Source organism: Eretmochelys imbricata, chromosome 2, assembly GCF_965152235.1.
Source record: "Eretmochelys imbricata isolate rEreImb1 chromosome 2, rEreImb1.hap1, whole genome shotgun sequence".
In the NCBI taxonomy this organism is placed as follows: domain Eukaryota; kingdom Metazoa; phylum Chordata; order Testudines; family Cheloniidae; genus Eretmochelys; species Eretmochelys imbricata.
Window position 1 is genome coordinate 180,542,173 of NC_135573.1, and position 21,520 is coordinate 180,563,692.

Consider the following 21,520-nt stretch of genomic DNA (forward strand, 5'->3'; position numbering starts at 1 on the left):
CCAATTTTCAAAGTGCTGAGTACACATATATACACAGCCAATACTGATATTTCAGGCTTGTTTTTTTGTTTTAATTGGACAGGGGTTTCACTAAACACATTAATACAGAGCTTAGACTTTTCAATGTACAAAAGCATATATCTCCTCTGTGAACTTAACTTTTCGGGTATAAAGCATTACATAATTGAGAACCTATATATCACAGTGCCTCTCGGAGATTATAAAGGACAGTAATAAAGAACAAATTATAAACAAGTATTCTCAGATAAGACATTATTCCCCTGAACCTCTGCTGTGTTACTGGGTCTTCACAAGGAAACATGCCCAAAGCTACATCCAAAGATATGTAAATGTTACACTTTACATACTTTTACCTTACTTTCCTATGGACTGAAGTCCTATTGCAACATAAAGTCACAGTATCTTAAAGTAACTAATACTTCCCCCAAAGTTGCCTATTAAGTTTTGAATATCCTGTCACAACAATTATTTGGTCATCTGTCTTAAAAAATTAGTTAAGGCTTAGTCACAAGCTCTTCCGTAGGTTTCTTTTTAAAAAATTAATAAAATAGAAGTTGTGTGTCTTACATTTATTTTAAAAAAATCTTCCAAGGGACAAAAGGTACATAGGTGGACTAGTTGTAAATGAATACTGAGCAACTCATTTACTATCACTTCAATTACAACGAAAAATCAAATACATCATGAGACCCAGACGTCTAACAATACCGCAAGCTCTTTTGGGGTGTGACTGGATAACTCAAGTGAAACTGAGCTCTCATTCACAATACAGGAGGGGCTTTGGGGGTGGGGTGGGAAGAAAGAGGTTAAAAACGTGTATATACATTGACTATGAAAAAGCTTTATAAACACCCACAGCTCACAGTAACTAAGAGGGGAAACATGCTGCAATTTCTCTCGTATCTCATGCTACCAAACACACTTTCATTTCCTGCCCCCCACCCCCCGCTCTATGATTTCAATCCCACCCGCTTCTCTCCTGCATATTTCTCCTGCTTTAATTCCTGCTGCAAATTCCTCCCTCCCAAATTTGGGCGCAAACTAGAGGGGAGGGGGTAAAAAAAAAAATCTCTCAAGCATTTCCGATTTTGCACCGGTTTAAAAAAAATTACAATGCAGGAAGTGGGGGGTGGGGGCGCGCGTTGGAGCCAGTCCGGGGAGGGGGGGGCTGGAGCCAGGCCCAGTTCGGGGAAGTGGGGGGACTGGAGCCATCAGCTCTGAGGATGCAGCGGGGCGGGGTCCCGCGGCGGGCTGCGCCTGGAGCACTGGCTGCGAGCGAGGTCTCTGGGGCGGGGTGGCTCCGGCGCCTCGGACTGGAAGGGGGCGGCGGCTGGGCCATGCCCGGCGTTACAGCCTCGCGGGCGCCAGAGACCCACCGTCCCCCCTGCCCGTCATGGAGACCCCGAGCCGCCGCCGCCGCCCCCAGGAAACGCCGCCGCCCCCCCGCTCCAACTGTCACAGTCCCGGCTCCGAGCGCAGGGCGGGCCCCGGGCTGGACACTCACCCATGGCGCTGGCGGCGGATCTGCTGCTGTTGACGTTCCTCCACCTCAGCCGCGGCGGCACTGACCGAGCTTCCCCCTCCCCCCACCAGCCAACCCCCAGCTACTGCCGCTGCCGCTGCCTCCGCCCCGCCGATTCGTTAACGTCCCCTACGCCGATTCCGCAGCGTAGCCACCCTGCACCACGCCGCCCCTACGCACGCGAACAGGCGGACTTGCGCTTTCCCCACGCCTCTCCTCATACGCAGCAGCTTCCGGCCTTGCGGCCTGAGATCCCGGACACTCTCGAGAGATTTGACTATTGCCCCGCCCCGTGGACGTGCCCGGGGGCCATTTTGAATCCGGGCAAATGCGGCCGATGAGACGCTGTACTGTCTTGTATCTGCGATGTTCGCTGGGCTCAGCGTCAGGAGGAAATCCCCCTCCCTTCGGACTGAGCCACGGTGATAGCAAGGTATTGGGAGGGGGAAAGAGCCTTGCCCAAATCAAAGATGGCTGACAAGCAGGGCTGCGCAAGGCGCCTACTCTAACGCTTTCCACGGGTATTCTGGTAGGGTCGTTACTCTCTACGCCGTATAGAAGCTAACGAAAACTGTGCTGCGGTACGTTTTCTAGTCCCCCACAAGCCCCGTAAACTGATGTCACCGATTTACGGAATTAGCGTAAAAGAGGCCGAGGCTGCGGAAAAGCGCGGGCAGCGAGGAGGAGGCGGGAGGGTAGACGGGACGGGGAGGTGAAGTGAAGTGAAGTAGGCGGCTGCCGGGCGGCGTTGGCGGGACGGGCTCCTGGTGCTAATTCCATATTCCAAATCTTGGTGCACTCGCCTTCGCACCTGCGCTTGCCCTGCCCAGCGCGGACTGGCTCAGGCTGCTGCTGCGCGGGGAGTGTCAAGGAGCGAGCGGCTCCCTCTCTGTGTTGTGTGTGACTTTCTTCAAGGAGATGTTTGGGCCCAGGGGTAATCTCTTGCTCACCCGTGCCCGTCCTCAGTCCGGGGAGACCTTCGCTTTACTATCAAAGTGCAAACACGCCTGCCTGCCCCCAACCATGTGGCCCAATAACAAGCCATCGGCTCCTGTACACGCCTTGCTCCATACTGTGTATTTTACATTCATGTAGAGCGCTTCTTGCACTCTACAAACTGAACATTCTGCCCTGCTGGAAAGCAGCTGCTTCTGGGGTGGAGAGCTGCAATCAAATACACAGCTAGAGCGCTCCACACTGTGAAGGGTAGGAAGTGGGAATCTTGCCCAAGAACATTTGGGCAAACCTCTCATCTTATGAAAAGTGTCATGAGAAACTAAGTTATTGTCCGGCTCTTTTATTTTTTGTCAAAATGACTTTCCTAATTAAGTCCACGTGAACGTCTTCAACTATAATTGTAAATACAAACAAAAGAGATTTGAAAGAACTAAATGATGCTGTCTAAGAAGTGGAGGTTGTGGATATTTAATTATCAATCTTCCTCTGTCAAATTCCTGAAGTGTAAATAATGGCCAACCTTTCCTGCTGTCAGCAAGTATTAATTTGAATCCTGTGTCCCAGGAGTGAATGAAATCTTTAAAAAACAAAGTAAAACCGTGCTTGTATGTGGCAGTTTTCAGAAGGAAGATAAAACCTTTGCAGGAGACTCAAGGTGTATTCCATCTGCTCCTTTGGAACTGTTCTGATAATATGTGTTGTTTAGTTCAGTCTGGTGCATTCCAAAGACAGTAAATTGGCTCTTCAGAAATATTATTATGAGTCAGAGGTAAATGCCATCACTTGCAAGGACGGAGTAGCAGTATCTGAGAAGAATGAACACCAGTAAAGGCAGACAAACTAATTCCATATCTCATTCAAACACTAAGCTCAGAGTTGAGAATATTGCATTTTTTATATTTGGGCCAAAAAAGCCTTGGAACCTTTCAAAATCGTGTCTTTCAGTGCCAACGCTGAAGGCTCGAAGGCCCAGATCCTCAAAGGTATTTAGGTTTATAACTTCCATTGATTTCATGGAAGTTAGGAACATACGCCGCTTTGAAAATCTGGGCCTAGATGTTTATATGTGTGGTGTGCAATTTCAAACTATTATATTATTATTGTGCCAGGCGGTGTACAAACATGGACTAAAAAGATGGTCTCTGCCCTAAGGAGTTTACAATCTAAGTGCTTTCTTTGTGCTCCACATAATGTTATAGAGGTTGTGCTTGCCAGTTCTCATCACGTTAATTATCAGTACTGTACTGTAGCGGGGAAAGAGCTAGCAGAAAAGAGGGAATATTCATAGTTTTAACAAGTCTTATGGTGTTATGTCTGAATGCAGTTGATTTCCTGCCATTTTGAGAATGAATTTTTAAGTACAGAACTGTTGCTGTTGGTACAGAAGGAGCTAGTTTTATGTCTAGTAGTGATGTCTCAGTATCATACATTGTTGTAGAAGGCATAGGGATACTTATGGGTATTCTCTGATTAGTAGTGTTGTTAGAAGGTATAAATGAGCAATGAGAGAGAGAGACATAGATGAAACATATTGTCTACCCAATTTTATTTCTTTCCTAAACTCTGTATAAAAATACATCTAGTTGGTAGTTAGTTACTTTTATTATGATAACATAGAGAGCAAACACTTCTTGTGAAAGCACTGACGGCACATACTCTTTAGACTTATATTAGAGAAGATATGCATCACCATTCTTTGTGGTTCTATCCTGCTTCAAGAGCTGGAACAGTTACAATATTATGTGGTTCTGAGATGCCCAAGAGAGAGAGAGACTCTTATTATCTTTGGCCACAAGGCTGCCCGATATTGTCTACTATAAGTTTGTATCTTTCTTAACAGATGAGAAGAAACAATCCTTTTCACTGTAGTTGTTTTGGATGGCAATGTCCATGACATTAAATTATAAGTACATGGCTTTTGTGGTCAATTGATTAAATAAATAAATAAAAACAACATTTGATAGCCATAATAGTTGTTTATTGCACACACAGTATACACCAACAACTAATCCATAAAAAGTACAACACAGTGGAACAAACAATAAGACAAAACAAGAAAAATAGAATTATTTTTCTCTTGTAAGGGTTTCAAGCTGTTGTGCTTCATTTTTCCATGGTCTTTTCAGTAATATCACATTGCATACCATATCTAAAATAGGTAATTTATTGGGAGATGTTCTAAAAAGAGAATAAATTGTTTCAGAGTAGGTCTTTTAAGTGAGAAATTGCTTGATAGGTTAACTGGTGAAAAAAAAGTAGTGGAATGGATACATCATCCTGCTCTCTCTGAAATCAGAGGCAAAATTGCCACTAACTTAATCTGAAGCAAGACTGAACCCAATCTCATTAAATCTCATTTGGTTTTTGTGAGAGGTTAATGACAGGTTCTTAAGGGCTGCAAATAGCATTTTTTTTCTCTTTTCATACAATAATTAGGAGCATAATTAGGAAGGTTGGTAAAAAAAAATAGTACATTTTGAGAAGAAAGAACAAAAAATGCTGATGTCTGAGGCATTCTGTGTCCAGTATAATAAATGCTGTAATGTTAATTTTTAGGGCAATTTACTCTTTTTTTCTCAGGGTAAGGACTTTGGCCTGGATCCACAAAGGGACTTAGGCATTGCAACACAGTGTTGTAATGACTAACTCTGTGGATCACAAACAACTCTGTGATCCACAAAACTTGAGTTAGGCTCATAGGCTCCATAAACAATGAACTGAGGAGAGACAGGCTATGAAGAATGTGATAAACAAAGCCAGTATGCTGGGGGGGAGCCACATAAGCATGGGCAGCGGGTGAAGCTTCCCCTGCTGGAGGCTAGCTCACAGCCCCGACTCTTCTGCCTGCGGCCCCACCCACACTCCACTCCTGCTCTGCCACAGGTCCCACCCCACTCCAGCTTGGCTCTCTCCCCTCTCAGCCCCCCTCCCTCCGCAGCTCAGAGTGTTCCTCCTCTCCTCCCTCCCTCCCCCACAAGGCCCTCACGCCTGCCACTCCCTGTGTCCCTCCTCTCCTCCACCCCCACAAGGCCTTCACCACCCACCATTCCCGGAATTCCTCCATCTCCCCTCCCCTGTGAGGACCCTGTCACTTGCGCTCTCCATATCCCTCCTCTCCTCCACGTCCCCCCCCCACTGCTCACTGCATCCCTCCTCTTCTCCACACACTCCCTCCATGAGGCCTGCACGGGAAAGGAGGGACGTAGGGGGTGGGGGACACCTCACAGGGAGAGGTTGGAGAAGAGGAGGGACTTGAAGAGGGGACATGGAGGAGAGGAGGAACACAGTGAGCGGCAGGGACCTCCAGAGAGGGAGGGTGGAGTGGAGGAGAGGAGGGACTCAGCCAGGCAGTGGTGGATGGTGGGGGCCTCAGGGAAGGGGTGGAGCAGGGACGGGAAAAGGCAGAGCGCAGGCAGGGCCACCATGGCCCAGGCATCTGGTGTCAGGGAGGCAGCAGCTGCGCCAGGAGAGGTTTAGCCTATTGTATCTGCCACCTGTTCACATATGGGAGAGGCTGACAAAAGGCGTGTCCTAAACCCTGTGTCCTAAACCCTGCCCCTCTCCAGGAGATAGGTATTTGAGTCAAGGCTGCAGGGAAGCTGCTCTCTCTGCTTGGGAACCGTAGCGGGAAACCCCTCTCCTGGAGTTAGGCACTTCAGTCATTCTTGTGAGGTGGGAGACCTAGGGTCCAGTCCGTCTGCTCCAATGACTCTTAATTATTTAATCCAAAAAGGAACAGCTGCAGCCTGAGAGATTGAAGGAGCCCCATCTCAGAATATCCCACAGGCTTGTGGGAAGTGCACTCTCCTGAGAGCTGGGGAACTCTTGTTCAAATCCTTTCTCTCCCTGTGGCTGAGGGGGGATTTGGATGTGGGTCTCCCACATCCCAGGTGAGTGCTCTAACCCCTGGCTTAAAAGTTATAAGGTGGGCAATGGCATCACCAACTCCTCCTCCAGTGGCTGTTTTGTGTGGAGGGAGGCAGGTGCCTAATTCATTCCCACAAGAAACACCTTTGGTACCTAACCCATATGACTCCATATGGCAGGTTCCCAGCTGTGGATCACTAAGCAGAGATGGACCTTAGTCACCTAGTCTGTGAGAGGGATGGGGTTTAGGACATGCCCCATTCACTGGTCTCTCCCTTTGGCTAGTTTAGGCAGCTCCCCACCTAGTATTCTGGCTTTTGTGGATCATACTGTAAGGCGCCTATGTCTTCCCATTGATTGTATAGGAACTTAGGTGCCTAATTCAGGCTTTGTGGATTGCAGGGTTGTTCCTATGATTTCCAGTTATGTGCTGCAATGCTCAGTGTTGCAACACCTTTGTGGATCCGGCCTAAGTACCTTTGTGGATCTGGGCCTTCACTACTACACTACTAGAATTAGGAAAAATTAACTTGGGAAGGAAATTTCAAGGCTGCTGTATAAATTGATTAATTTAAAAAAAACCTGCAATTTGTTTGTAAAGTGACCAGCACCTCTTGCTAGAAGCTGGGTTGAGAATGCTCAGCACCTAAATAGGAGGCACATTGTCCTCCTCCAAATCCCTCCTTAAACCTCTCATTTGCTGTGATGCCTACAAAAAACATCTTGACAACAGTTAGGCTACTGGTGTACTGAGACCACAACCTATCATGCTGATCAATATTGTCTCATAGTTTCCTTGCACTTTCCCATCTATTTGTCTGTATCCATCTGTTGTCTCTTGTCTTATACAGTAAAAGCTATGTTATCTGGCACTTTACCAACAGGAAAGCTCTAGAAACCTGCATTTCTGATACGCATTAAAAGTCCGGTTGGTGCGAGGCCGACAGGTTCCATACCTGGCTCCACATGTCTCCCTGAAAGCAGTGACATGTCCCTGCTGCTCCTAGGCAGAGGAACAGCCCTGGAGGATCTGTGAACTGCCCCTGTCCTGCTCCACCACAAGCACTGGCTCCGCAGCTCCCATTGGCAACTAACCATGGCCAATGGGAGCTGTGAGGGTGGTGCCTGAAGGTGGAGGCAGTGCGCAGAGCCGCCTGGCTATGCCTCCGCCTAGGAGCATCAGAGACATGTTGCTGCTTCCAGGGAGCCGCTTGAGGCGAGCGCCGCCCGTATCTGGTACCCCGAGCCCCCTCCTACACTCCAACCCCCTGCCCCGAGCTCCCCCCCTCACCCAAACTCCCTCCCAGAGCCCATGCCCCGCACTCCCTGCCACGCCTCAACCCCCAGCCCTGAGCCCCCTCTGTGACGGGTCGGATCACAGAAACCCCCTGGGGGCTGCCAACTGATGTGCCAAGACTACTTCTGCCCCTGCCTTCCTTGCCAGCTTGGGACTCCAGAACCCTGCCTGGCTGTGCCAGACAGGCTTGCTGTCCACAAACAGAGACCCAGGTCTGAACCACGTCCCCTAACAGCTGTAGGCTTAACTAAAAGCAGCTTAAGAAGTGTTCCTGTCTTTAACACTCAGATGCCCAACTCCCAATGGGGTCCAAACCCCAAATAAATCCGTTTTACCTTGTATAAAGCTTATACAGGGTAAACGCATAAATTGTTTGCCCTCTATAACACTGATAGATAGATATGCACAGCTGTTTGCCCCCCCCCCCGGCCCCAGGTATTAATACATACTCTGGGTTAATTAATAAGTTAAAAAGTGATTTTATTAAATACAGAAAGTGGTTCCAAGTAGTCACAGACAGAACAAAGTGAATTACCAAGTAAAATAAAATAAAACCTGGAAGTCTATGCCTAATACAGTAAAAAAACTGAATACAGATAAAACCTCACCCTCAGAGGAGTTCCAGTAAGCTTCCTTTTACAGACTAGTCTCCTTCTAGTCTGGGTCCAGCAATCACTCACACCCCCTGCAGCTACTATCCTTTGGGGTGGAGAGGCTATCTCTTGAGCCAGCTGAAGACCAAATGGAGGGGTCTCCCAGGGGTTTAAATAGATTTTCTCTTGTGGGTGGATACCCTCCCTTCCCCTGTGTAGAATTCCAGCTACAAGATGGAGTTTTGGAGTCACAAATCCATGTCCATGCATGATTCAGAACTTACAGGAAGCAGCCATAGTTCACATGCTACCTTGAACGTCCTCATGTAGACTTCTTATGTGGATTGGAGCCTTCCAAGATCCATTGTCCGTTAAGTGCTTCTTGATTGGGCACTTAACTTGCGAATTCCTTTCTAAAGACACTGACTAAGTGCCTTACTAAGGCTATTTAAAATCAAACAAGTAAACAGTCAATATTCATAACTTCAAATATAACATTTACACATGCATACAAATAGGATGAATATATTCAGTAGATCATAATCTTTATATAGATATGTTACATGGCATATGTAGCATAAAACATTCCAGTTATGTCATATATACATTCATAAGCATATTTCCATAAAGTCTTATGGGGTGCAACGTCACACCCTCCCACACCCAAACTCCCTCCCTCTTAGTTATCCGGAATTTTTGACTTATTGGTACCCCCCATTCCTCCAGCATGCCGGATAACAAAGCTTTTACTGTACTTAGATTTTAAGCTTTTTGGAGCAGGGCCCATCTTTTTGTTCTGCTTCTGTACAGTGCCTAGCACAATAGGGTCCTGATCCATAACTAAGGCTCCTAGATACTGCAGTATTACAAACAAATGAATCATAATAATAAAAGGTACTTTGAACCATTCATGATTGGGCCCCTGGTGCCCAATCCTTCATATCCTGCCTCTAGTGAGTAGTCCCATTAAATCAATAGGACCACTTGTGTGAATAAGGGTTTGCAGGATCAGGGTTTATGTTTGTATAGCTTTTCTGTTTCAGTTGATGCTGTTGAGGTCAATAGAGCAGTCATGAAATGGCAAATAAGCTACAATCTCAAAAGCAAAGTATACAGTGTCCTTCATACGCTTGTCACCACCGTCCCTGCAGGCTCCTGGCATTGGGTACCGCTCATAACACTATTCTATAAATATGCAAATTAGTTAAGATGTTATATGCTTCTCAGAGCCTTTTTAAAAATCTCACCATATGTTGTGTTTCCAAAAATATGAATGCAATGGTAAAAACAGTGAGATGCCATATATGTCAACAAATACTTTTAAAATATTGAAAAAATACATTAACACAAGCTTCCATTGAATAATAGCCATTGGAAAAATACAGCATCTCTTGTTTTGTAGTGTTTACTGTATTGTACTGGTATACATCCATTACTTCAATTATCTAAAGAAAGAGGCTTTGATAGATTATGACCCAATGATGCGATTTTTGTGAGAGGCGTACACATACACTTATTGTCTAGGAGAGGAAAATGTGTGCTTTGTGTAGTAGTGGAGAATACATATCAGTAGAATCTAGAAAAGAGTTTAACCCTTGGTCTTGTATCCTTAGAAATAATGTGTACTTCATTAAATGAGATGAGATATAGCCTTCATGGAAGTAATTCATTATTTTACGCTATTTTGCTCCTTGTGAAGAACATGTGGTTTGGGAAATATGGTAGAATGCTTGTTTTATAGTAACAATAAACTATTTGCAAAATGCAACTAGTACTTACTTACAAAGTGCCAGACACTTTGTTGACTAATAATATGACAAATTCTATACCCAAAGGGGAGTTAGAATCTAAAAAAGCAACCAATATTCAGGCCAGGGAGCGAGGGTGTAGAAGAGTGACAAAAAGCAATGTGATTGAGATTTGGCGAGGGAGCACATCTCCTGTAGTTCCAGTTTTGTGTTTGTTTATTTGTGAATCAGTAAATCCCACTCAGGATGGTCAATCTTAAATAAAACCTTAAGAGGCTCTCAGGGTACCCAGATATGTAATCATTAATACTCAGTCCTGCAAGTCAATCTGCACATATGAACCCTTATCCCTGCACAGTCTCACAGGCATATGGGTCTTTCCATACTGATCATTTTGCAAGATCAAGGCCTGAGGAGAGTAGAAGCTTAGTGAATAGTTATATTAGAGAACACTTAGCACCCTAGTAAGGATGCACTGCATCTTGTAGAATAAAAACAAGTAAAATACACATGGATTGATGGCCACTTCTTTATTGATCAACATTTATTATTTAAAAAAGAGCCCAGCTTCCCATAACAGAAAAGGCTTTCTTACATTTTTCTTTTTTTTCTGTGCAAATTTTAGACAGTTTTTTACCCCATTTAAAAAGAAAAAGTTGTAGAACAAAGTGTGTTAATTATTTACAGTCTCTGACTCTCCCTGCTATTTGTCAGGAGGTGGCTTGTCTGTATGCATTGCCTGTCCCTCTGCACTGCTTTTGTAACAGCATATTATTAAATCAAACAAACCTATGTTATTCAGCTCCCAATGCTCTATAGCTACCATGTATCCCTTACAGCAATCATATACAATATAAAAATCGAGAGAGCCACCACATCCTTCATACCATATGTATATATTGTTGTAGGCTTGTTCAACAGAAATCTAGGTTTATTTTAATCCAATCTGTTGAAGTCAGTGTGAGTTTTGGATTTGGTTTCAGTGGGGGCACTATCTCTCAGTTCTATAGTCACCTTTGCTTATTATTAGCAAACATCTGCACAAAACTGGGTTTGCATTTACTTAGAACACAGTGAATAGCTAAATACATGAATCTAGTATGCAAAAAGTAAATCATTACACCTGAATTAAGTTAGAAAAACTATAGATACATAACACATGGAAGAACATATTAGAAAATTAAACATTTATCAAACAGGAGATTGAAATTTACACTCAGATTAATTCTCTGTATTCATATTGTGGATTGCAATGCTTTGACTACTATTCTGCATAAGAAAAATAACACTTAGTAATATTGCCGTGATGACTGAGCACTATTTGAAGTAGAAACACAACTTAAAAGGAAAGGAGTACTTGTGGCACCTTAGAGACTAACAAATTTATTTGAGCATAAGCTTTTGTGAGCTACAGCTCACTTCATCAGATGCATGCAGTGGAAAATACAGTGGGGAGATTTTATATACACAGAGAACATGAAACAATGGGTGTTACCATTCACCCTGTAACGAGAATGATTACCAGCAGGAGAGAAAAAAAACCTTTTGTAGTGATAATCAACATGGGCCATTTCCAGCAGTTGACAAGAACGTGTGAGGAACAGTGGGGGGGGGGGGGGAATAAACATGAGGAAATAGTTTTACTTTGTGTAATGACCCATCCACTCCCAGTCTTTATTCAAGCCTAATGTAATGATGTCCACTTTGCAAATTAATTCCAGTTCAGCAGTCTCTCATTGGAGTCTGTTTTTGAAGTTTTTTTGTTGAAGAATTGCCACTTTTAGGTCTCTAATCGATGACTAGAGAGATTGAAGTGTTTTCCGACTGGTTTTTGAATGTTATAATTCTTGACTCTGATTTGTGTCCATTTATTCTTTTACGTAGAGACTGTCCAGTTTGGCCAATGTACATGGCAGAGGGGCATTGCTGGCACATGATGGCATATTATCACATTGGTAGGTGTGCAGGTGAACGAGCCTCTGATAGTGTGGCTGATGTGATTAGGCCCTATGATGGTGTCCCCTGAATAGATATGTGGAAACAGTTGGCAACGGACTTTGTTGCAAGGATAGGTTCCTGGGTTAGTGGTTTTGTTGTGTGGTGTGTGGTTGCTGGTGAGTATTTGCTTCAGGTTGGGGGGTGTCTGTAAGCAAGGACTGGCCTGTCTCCCAAGATATTTGAGAGCGATGGGTTGTCCTTCAGGATAGGTTGCAGATCCTTGATGATGCGCTGGAGAGGTTTTAGTTGGGGGCTGAAGGTGATGGCTAGTGGCGTTCTGTTATTTTCTTTGTTGGGCCTGTCCTGTAGTAGGTAACTTGTGGTTACTCTTCTGGCTCTGTCAATCTGTTTCTTCACTTAGCAGGTGGGTATTGTAGTTGTAAGAATGCGTGATAGAGACCTTGTAGGTGTTTGTCTCTATCTGAGGGGTTGGAGCAAATGCGGTTGTATCATAGAGCTTGGATGTAGACAATGGATCGTGTGTTGTGGTTTGGATGAAAGCTGGAGGCATGTAGGTAAGTATAGCGGTCAGCAGGTTTCCGGTATAGGGTGGTGTTTATGTGACCATCACTTATTAGCACTGTAGTGTCCAGGAAGTGGATTTCTTGTGTGGACTGGTCCAGGCTGTGGTTGATGGTGGGATGGAAATTGTTGAAATCATGGTGGAATTCCTCAAGGGCTTCTTTTTCATGGGCCCAGATGATGAAGATGTCATTAATGTAGCACGAGTAGGGGCGTTAGGGGATGAGAGCTGAGGAAGCGTTGTTCTAAGTCAGCCATAAAAATGTTGGCATAGTGTGGGGCCATGCGGGTACCCATAGCAGTGCTGCTGATTTGAAGGTATACATTGTCCCCAAATGTGAAATATTTATGGTTGAGGACAAAGTCACAAAGTTCAGCCACCAGGTTTGCTGTGACATTATCAGGGATACTGTTCCTGACAGCTTGTAGTCCATCTTTGTGTGAATGTTGGGATAGAGGGCTTCTACATCCGTAGTGGCTAGGATGGTGTTTTCATGAAGATCACCGATGGATTGTAGTTTCCTCAGGAAGTCAGTGGTGTCTCGAAGGTAGCTGGGAGTGCTGGTAGCATAGGGCCTGAGGAGGGAGTCTACATAGTTAGACAATCTTGCTGTCAGGGTGCTAATGCCTGAGATGATGGGGCATCCAGGATTTCCAGGTTTATGGATCTTGGGTAGCAGATAGAATACCCCTGCTCGGGGTTTCAGGGGTGTGTCTGTGCGGATTTGTTCCTGTGCTTTTTCAGGGAGTTTCTTGAGCAGAGGGTGCAGTTTCTTTTGGTAACCCTCCATGGGATCAGAGGGTAATGGCTTGTAGAATGTGGTGTTGGAGAGCTGCCTAGCAGCCTCTTGTTCATATTCTGACCTATTCATGATGATGACAGCACCCCCTTTGTCAGCCTTTTTTATTATGATGTCAGAGTTGTTTCTGAGGCTGTGGATGGCATTGTGTTCTGCACGGCTGAGGTTATGGGGCAAGTGCTCAAATAAATTTGTTAGTCTCTAAGGTGCCACAAGTACTCCTTTTGTTTTTGCGGTTACAGACTAACACGGCTGCTACTCTGAAACTTAAAAGGAATTAGTTAAGCAGACTTTGGAATTCTTGATCTTTTTGATGATTTATCCTACCTATAAACCTGGCATATTTCAAGAACCAGTTTTCATAGCAGGTTTCAGAGTAGCAGCCATGTTAATCTGTATCCGCAAAAAGAAAAGGAGTACTTGTGGCACCTTAGAGACTAACAAATTTATTTGAGCACAAGCTTTTGTGAGTTACAGCTCACTTCATCGGATGCATGTAGTGGATGAAGTAAGCTGTAGCTCATGAAAGCTTATGCTCAAATAAATTTGTTAGTCTCTAAGGTGCCACAAGTACTCCTTTTCTTTTTGCAGTTTTCATAGCAGATACATCAGAAAAACCCAAGACACCTTCTTAGCCTTCCAAATAAAAATTTTACATATTAACACAAACCTACAGTGAAGACAGTTTTTGAAGAAATTACATACTCTTTATAGTGACAAGCTTCTGCATCATTTTTTTTCAACTCTTGTTGAAGTATAAAATACATTTTTTGTGTTTTGGTTTCAAAAATGCATGGTTTTGGTTCATTTTTATTTATATAGTGCTATAAATAAACATGAGCTTTACAAAAGAAGACAGTTTCACATTGTTTTCTCTACTTCTCTGGGTCACAAGATTGTTATATGTTATTTAGGGGTTAATTGACAACATGCTCTTCCTACACGTGTGATGTTTATATTATATGTTATACATCCTAGCCAACATTCCATCTTTCAGTAAAACGGTTTGTAATGTGATGCCCAATGCTCTGTGCAAGCTATGTATGAAGCCTGTTATGTTTGGTTATATATTGACAGCATTATTAGTAGCTAACTCACTACTTTATAAAGTGCTTTAGAATACCTTCATTGTAAAAGCTGCTAAACAAAACCAGGTTTTTTCTACTAAAATGAGTGAATAGTTGGATGATTTTCAGTGTCATGGGTTTTGAAGCTAGTGTTGTGGTATCCATACCATTTTTGAGACTTCAGTTATCTTAACTGAATCAGTGTGACAGGAATAAATGAATGGATATCACACTTTATTATTCAATTTAGATGTGTGTTCTACTTTCTGAAAATATCTTTGGTTTGAGTTGTTGCACTAGCTCTTTTTGAAAATGGAACCCTAATTAAAGATGGGGCTAGTTGTGCAGAAAGCAAATATTCATGTAAGCAGCTTTTCTTTTGAAAATTTGTTTTGATTATTTTTAATGTCGAAAAGAATTGCAGCATAGTTCTACCTGTAATTCAAAATTATATTGTTTTATTTGTTGTCATATCTATTAGCTGTTCAAGAAGTTCAGTATTGATAATTCCACTTTGAAAGTCAATGAGTTTCCATTTCATATCAAAGTTATTTCTGACTGTTTACTATATTTGTCTATAATATTTAAAATTTCTGTAAATATCCCCACTGCAATGGAATTGTCTTGGCAGCAATATACTGGTATATGAATCATAACTACATACGTAAATAAATGGCTTATGGGATAACTAAATACGAAGGGAAGCTAAGATGTTTGGTAACAGCAGAAGTTGTTTACTGTGAATGAAAATCAACACCATGAGCATTGTTCCTGTTGTGTGATGGACAAGACAAACCATAGTATTAAAAAAATTCTTGTCTTGTGAGAATTTGAAAATTAGGTGATGCTGCTTTAGTGGACTTTCTGTGGTCCCTTTTGGGATGGGACATAGAGTTAATAAATAGGCTTTGTTGCTGGGTGGGAACCGTGCTGTTGCTGAGAAGGGTGGGGACAGAATTCATTCCCCTACCAACTGGTGGATTACACCACCACCCCAGTGTGATTGGGCTGATAGAGTAGCTATAGCCTTTATAAATCCCTACGAAGGGATTTTGGACTATTCGAGCTATATGACCAAAGATCGAGTAGCCCACCACAGGTCCCCTATGTGGCAAGTAGATAGAGAAGAAGCCCTCTTATAGGGTCATTATACATGACCTCCACCTTACTTGCCCCGTGAAGGGCCAAAGCAGTGCTTGCCCAATGTGGAGGGTCTTTTAAAGGCCCTATATGTGCGTGGATTTTACTTTCAGTAAGGGACTGGTTTGTATAGCAATGGAATGATATGACTGTACTGTCAGTAAAAAAATTCTGTGTCATTTGCAAGAGAACAGCATTTGATTTTTCTAGGCTGTGATTGGCTAAAAACCGTTCCATATTATTCATAATTACCGTAGCTATAAAGAAAGTGTCTGTTCAGGTTAATGTCTCTGGCAAATGCATTAGCTACTGATGTCTTGTTGCATAAATGCATGCTGCTGCAAAAATGACAGTTTTTAACATAATGGAGTGTAATCTGTTGTGATAGTAGTGCGTGGCCTCTTACAATGAACATGGAGCTGAGGCTCTACACTTGAATTTTTTTCTGTATCCAAATGCAATACATTCTACAGTGAATTTGAAAATGCGACCATTCTAAGACTTTATTGAATCACAATGTGTTAAATCATATCAAACAACAAATTGAAAACATTTGTTTTATTTAGGCATTGTACCTACTAGAAGTGTGGGATACAACAATTCCTAATTTGTCCAGTTGGATATTGCTCATAGTTTATTTACAAAATCAGTAATTTTTGATAACATCTCAGCACGACAAGGTGCCTAGACTCTAGGGCACCATGGGAAGGAATTTATTAAGCCTGCACCACCATTTCCCTACTTCTATCTGGGAGAAGCATGAACAGCTGTGAGGAGTTGCAGGATTATTAGTCTGCTGACTCACCCAGGCAGCCATACCAGGTGGGTCTCATTAGCTCACACTCAACGGAGATAAGACAGAGTCCATCTAAAAAGGGAAGAACAGGAAGTTTTGATAGGAAGTCAAGCTCATACTGAGATTTTTGATCTCTTTCGACAAAAGTACAGCCCTTTGAGTTTAGTCACTGAGGGTAGGATCCATTAAGGTCCTTAGACACCTGAACTCTAGACTTAGAGAGAATGACTGTTGCTTGGTGGTTAGGGCACCTTTGTGGTAACTCCAGGCTCCAGTTTACTTACTCCAGTTGCTCTTTAATTAGTTAGCCACAGTGGAACAGCTTCAACAAGAGAGGGTGACAGGAAGCACTGTGTCAGAATGTTCCATAGCTCAGTGGTTAGTACACTCCTGAGAAGTGAGAGGCTCCTGTTCAAATCCCTTTTCCCCCTCTGCCAGAGGGGGAATTGAAATGAGGTCTCCCATATTCCAGGTGTGTGCTTTACTTAGTAGGCTAAATGTTATAAGGGGGGAAGCAGTGACATCTCTTCCTCTGGCTATTTTGTGTGGCACCTAAAGATTGTCTACACTTGAAATACTGCAGCTGTACTACTGTAGTGCTTCAATATAGACACTACCTATGTCAACAGGAGGAGTTCTCCCAATTCCCTGAGAGGTGGTAGCTAGGCTGATGGTAGAATTCTTCTGTCAACCTAGTGCTGTCTACACCTGGGGTTAGGGTGGCTGAACTATGTTGCTGGGGAGTGGAATTTTCACACCTCTGAACGACATAGTTATGCCAGTGTAAGTTTCCAGTGTAAACCAGCCCTAAGTCATTCCTGTAAGATATTACTTAAGTGCCTAAGCTGCCTGACAACACGAGACAGGTTCCTCTGGATTGTCAAGCAGAGATAGGCACCTCCCTGCAGCCTGGACATGGTGTCAACCTCTGTGAGAGGGGAGAAGCTTAGCACATACCCCTCTTGTCAGCATCTCATATTGATTAGCTTAGACTTTTGTGGTTCACATTTTAAGGTGCTTCTCTCTCCCCATTCATTGTATAGGGAGACTAGGTCCCTAACTCAGGCTGTATGGATCACAGTGTTGTTCCAGTGATTTTTCTAGGTGCCTAAAAGTTAGACACTGCAATCCTGAGCATTGCAATGCCTAAGTCCTTTTGTGGATCTGGGCCTGAGGAAATGAAATAAAAGATCCACTAAAAAGGGGATAAGCTATAAAGGGAACTACGTTGTGTGTGCTGTGGTGGTTTGGGTTGTGAACCTCTCCTGCTGACACTCAGCATGAAAGTAATGCTTATTAAAATTCTGCATTTTTCTATGTTTACTTGATTGGAAAACTTGTTACAAAATAATCTAATGTTTGTACTGAGCATGGAACAAGTAAAGTGCCAAATGAGTGCTAAGTAGTAATAAGATACTTATAGGTAAAGCACAGACCTAGACTGAAATAAAATTCTTAAGAAATTAATCTTTATATACATAAATTCCGTTTGTTGTGTATCACTGATGGATTTACAATAGTAAAAACAGATTAGGCCACAAAATGTTTTCCTCCAACAGTAATGACCAAAAATACACTTTTGATACTGAAAAAATAACAAGTTAGTCATTTTGTCTGACAAGCTTTATCACTTCCTGACTTACTATCAAAAAAGTCGGGGAAGTTTTGGCCAATAATAAGTATGTTTTCATAAGGGAATTTCTTGCTCGTTTCTCAGTAAAAGTGCAGCTATGATGGTGTTGCTAATCAAGGCTTTTCCCCCTCTATTTCATTTCTGCTCGATGCACTGGCTTCATCATCTCTGTCTCCCTGCTCTCTCATCAATTCAGTGATAGGCTCCAGTTCTACAGTTAACTCCATTGCATGCAAGGGTTTTCTTATGCAGAGCTCATTGTAGGATCAGGGCTTTAGACTGCAAGCTCTTAGTTACACTGTAAACTGTTTGTGTCAGGGACTATAATTTGTTTGAATAGTGTTGTCAAGGTTCCTCCCCCACTCTGAACTCTAGGGTACAGATGTGGGGACCTGCATGAAAAACCTCCTAAGCTTATCTTTACCAGCTTAGGTCAAAACTTCCCCAAGGTACAAAATATTCCACCCGTTGTCCTTGGACTGGCCGCTACCACCACCAAACTAATACTGGTTACTGGGGAAGAGCTGTTTGGACGCGTCTTTCCCCCCAAAATACTTCCCAAAACCCTGCACCCCACTTCCTGGACAAGGTTTGGTAAAAAGCCTCACCAATTTGCCTAGGTGACTACAGGCCCAGACCCTTGGATCTTAAGAACAATGCACAATCCTCCCAACACTTGCACCCCCCCTTTCCTGGGAAATGTTGGATAAAAAGCCTCACCAATTTGCATAGGTGACCACAAACCCAAACCCTTGGATCTGAGAACAATGAAAAAGCATTCAGTTTTTACAAGAAGACTTTTAATAAAAAATAGAAGTAAATAGAAATAAAGAAATCCCCCCTGTAAAATCAGGATGGTAGATATCTTACAGGGTAATTAGATTCAAAAACATAGAGAATCCCTCTAGGCAAAACCTTAAGTTACAAAGAAGATACACAGACAGAAATAGTTATTCTATTCAGCACAATTCTTTTCCCAGCCATTTAAAGAAATCATAATCTAACACATACCTAGCTAGATTACTTACTAAAAGTTCTAAGACTCCATTCCTGGTCTATCCCTGGCAAAGACCAGCATACATACAGACACAGACCCTTTGTTTCTCTCCCTCCTCCCAGCTTTTGAAAGTATCTTGTCTCCACATTGGTCATTTTGGTCAGGTGCCAGCGAGGTTACCTTTAGCTTCTTAACCCTTTACAGGTGAGAGGAGCTTTCCCCTGGCCAGGAGGGATTTCAAAGGGGTTTACCCTTCCCTTTATATTTATGACACGCCCCCCAAATCTCAGCTAGGGTGAAACACTGGCTGGGATTTCTTCCTGGAGCTCTAGGAAAAACAGAGTTAATAAGACACATGCATCTCTAAATATACTACCAAGTACATAAAGACTAACAATATTTTCCACATCTCAAGGACGATTTTAACCAGTTGATTCTGGGAAACTTTCACGGGAGAGTGCATCAGCCACTTTGTTAGAAGCTCCTGAGATGTGTTGGATGTCGAAATCAAAATCTTGGAGAGCTAAACTCCACCGAAGAAGTTTTTTGTTAGTTTCCTTGATGGTGTGAAGCCACTTCAGTGCAGCATGGTCGGTTTGCAGGTGGAAACGCCGTCCCCAAACATATGGGCGTAGTTTTTCCAGAGCATAGACAATGGCGTAACATTCTTTTTCAGTGACTGAGCAGTTGCTTTCCCTCTCAGACAGTTTTTTGCTGAGAAACACTACAGGGTGGAATTCTTGATCAGGTCCTTTCTGCATTAAAACTGCTCCCACACCACGCTCGGATGCATCTGTGGTTACTAGGAACGGTTTGTCAAAGTCTGGGGCCCTTAGTACAGGGTCAGACATGAGTGTCGCTTTAAGCTTGTTAAAGGCCTTCTGACACTTTCCGGTCCACTGAACAGCATTTGGCTGTTTCTTTTTGGTTAGGTCTGTCAGTGGGGCAGCGATTTGGCTGTAGTGCGGTACAAATCGTCTGTAATAACCGGCCAAGCCTAAGAAGGATTGAACCTGTTTCTTTGACTTTGGGACAGGCCACTTTTGGATAGCATCCACTTTGGCCTGTAGGGGGCTGATAGTTCCTTGACCCACCTGGTGTCCAAGGTAAGTCACTCTGTTTAGGCCTATTTGACACTTCTTAGCCTTAACAGTTAGTCCTGCCTCCCTTATGCGCTCAAGGACTTTTTGTAGATGTTCCAGGTGGTCTGCCCAGGAATCCGAAAATATGGCCACGTCATCAAGGTAGGCGACTGCATATTCTCCTAATCCCGCTAGGAGACCATCTACAAGTCTTTGGAAAGTGGCGGGTGCATTTCGCAGCCCGAAAGGGAGTACATTAAATTCATACAGCCCGAGATGTGTGATGAAGGCTGACCTTTCCTTGGCAGATTCATCTAGCGGTACCTGCCAGTACCCCTTGGTTAAGTCCAAGGTAGAGATGAACTGGGCCCGTCCCAGTTTCTCTAATAGTTCATCTGTGCGGGGCATTGGATAGTTGTCTGGGCGAGTTACAGCATTTAGCTTACGGTAGTCCACGCAAAAACGTATTTCCCCATCTGGTTTGGGAACTAGAACCACTGGAGATGCCCATGCACTTTCAGAGGGGCGGATTACACCCATCTGTAACATATCCTTGATCTCCCGTTCTATAGCAGTTTTAGCTTGAGGAGACACCCGGTAAGGGTGGACCCTAATTGGGTGAGCATTACCTGTGTCAATGGAGTGGTATGCCCGTTCAGTCAGTCCTGGGGTGGCTGAGAACGTTGGCGCGTAGCTAGTGCACAGCTCCTGGATCTGCTGTCGCTGCATACGCCCAAGGGTCATGGAGAGGTTCACCTCTTCCACACCACCAGCACATTTCCCTTCATAGTAGACACCTTCAGGCCACTCAGCGTCGTCTCCTCCCTGGGCTGTAAACTGACAAACCTTTAATTCTCTGGAATAAAAGGGCTTTAGAGAATTAATATGGTACACCTTAGGCTTTCGGTTGGAGGTGGGGAATGCTATGAGATAATTAACGGCTCCCAGGCGCTCCTGGACCATGAATGGCCCTTCCCACGATGCTTCCATTTTATGGGCCTGGAGCGCCTTTAAGACCATGACCTGGTCTCCTACTTTGAAGGAACGCTCTCTGGCATGTTTATCATACCAGGCTTTTTGCTCTTTTTGAGCATCCTGTAAGTTTTCTCTAGCAAGGGCTAAAGAGGTTCGAAGGGTGTTTTGTAGGTTGGTTACAAAGTCCAGAATGTTAGTTCCTGGAGAAGGTGTAAATCCCTCCCATTGCTGCTTCACCAACTGCAATGGCCCCTTAACCTCACGGCCATATACAAGTTCAAATGGGGAAAACCCTAAACTGGGATGTGGTACAGCTCTGTAGGCAAAGAGCAACTGCTGCAACACTAGATCCCAATCATTGGAGTGCTCATTTACGAATTTATGTATCATGGCCCCCAAAGTTCCATTAAACTTCTCCACCATGCCATTTGTTTGATGGTGGTAAGGAGTGGCAACCAAGTGATTTACCCCATGAGCTTCCCAAAGGTTTTTCATAGTTCCTGCC

The 21,520-nt window shown here is 43.6% G+C and overlaps 1 protein-coding gene across 2 annotated transcripts in view; it reads left to right on the top strand.

Moving 5' to 3' along the window:
* Window positions 1-1,879: 1,879 nt before the first annotated feature.
* The window catches only part of HERPUD2 (HERPUD family member 2), a 106,951-nt gene continuing 87,310 nt past the window's right edge, over window positions 1,880-21,520 (top strand). Inside the window, exon 1 of one of the 2 annotated variants that reach the window (XM_077811034.1) lies at window positions 1,880-1,976. The gene's annotated coding sequence lies outside the window, so the exon portion shown is untranslated. Of the gene's footprint in view, window positions 1,977-2,005; window positions 2,125-21,520 lie in introns of those variants that run through there. The other variant, XM_077811033.1, reaches the window with a different exon arrangement.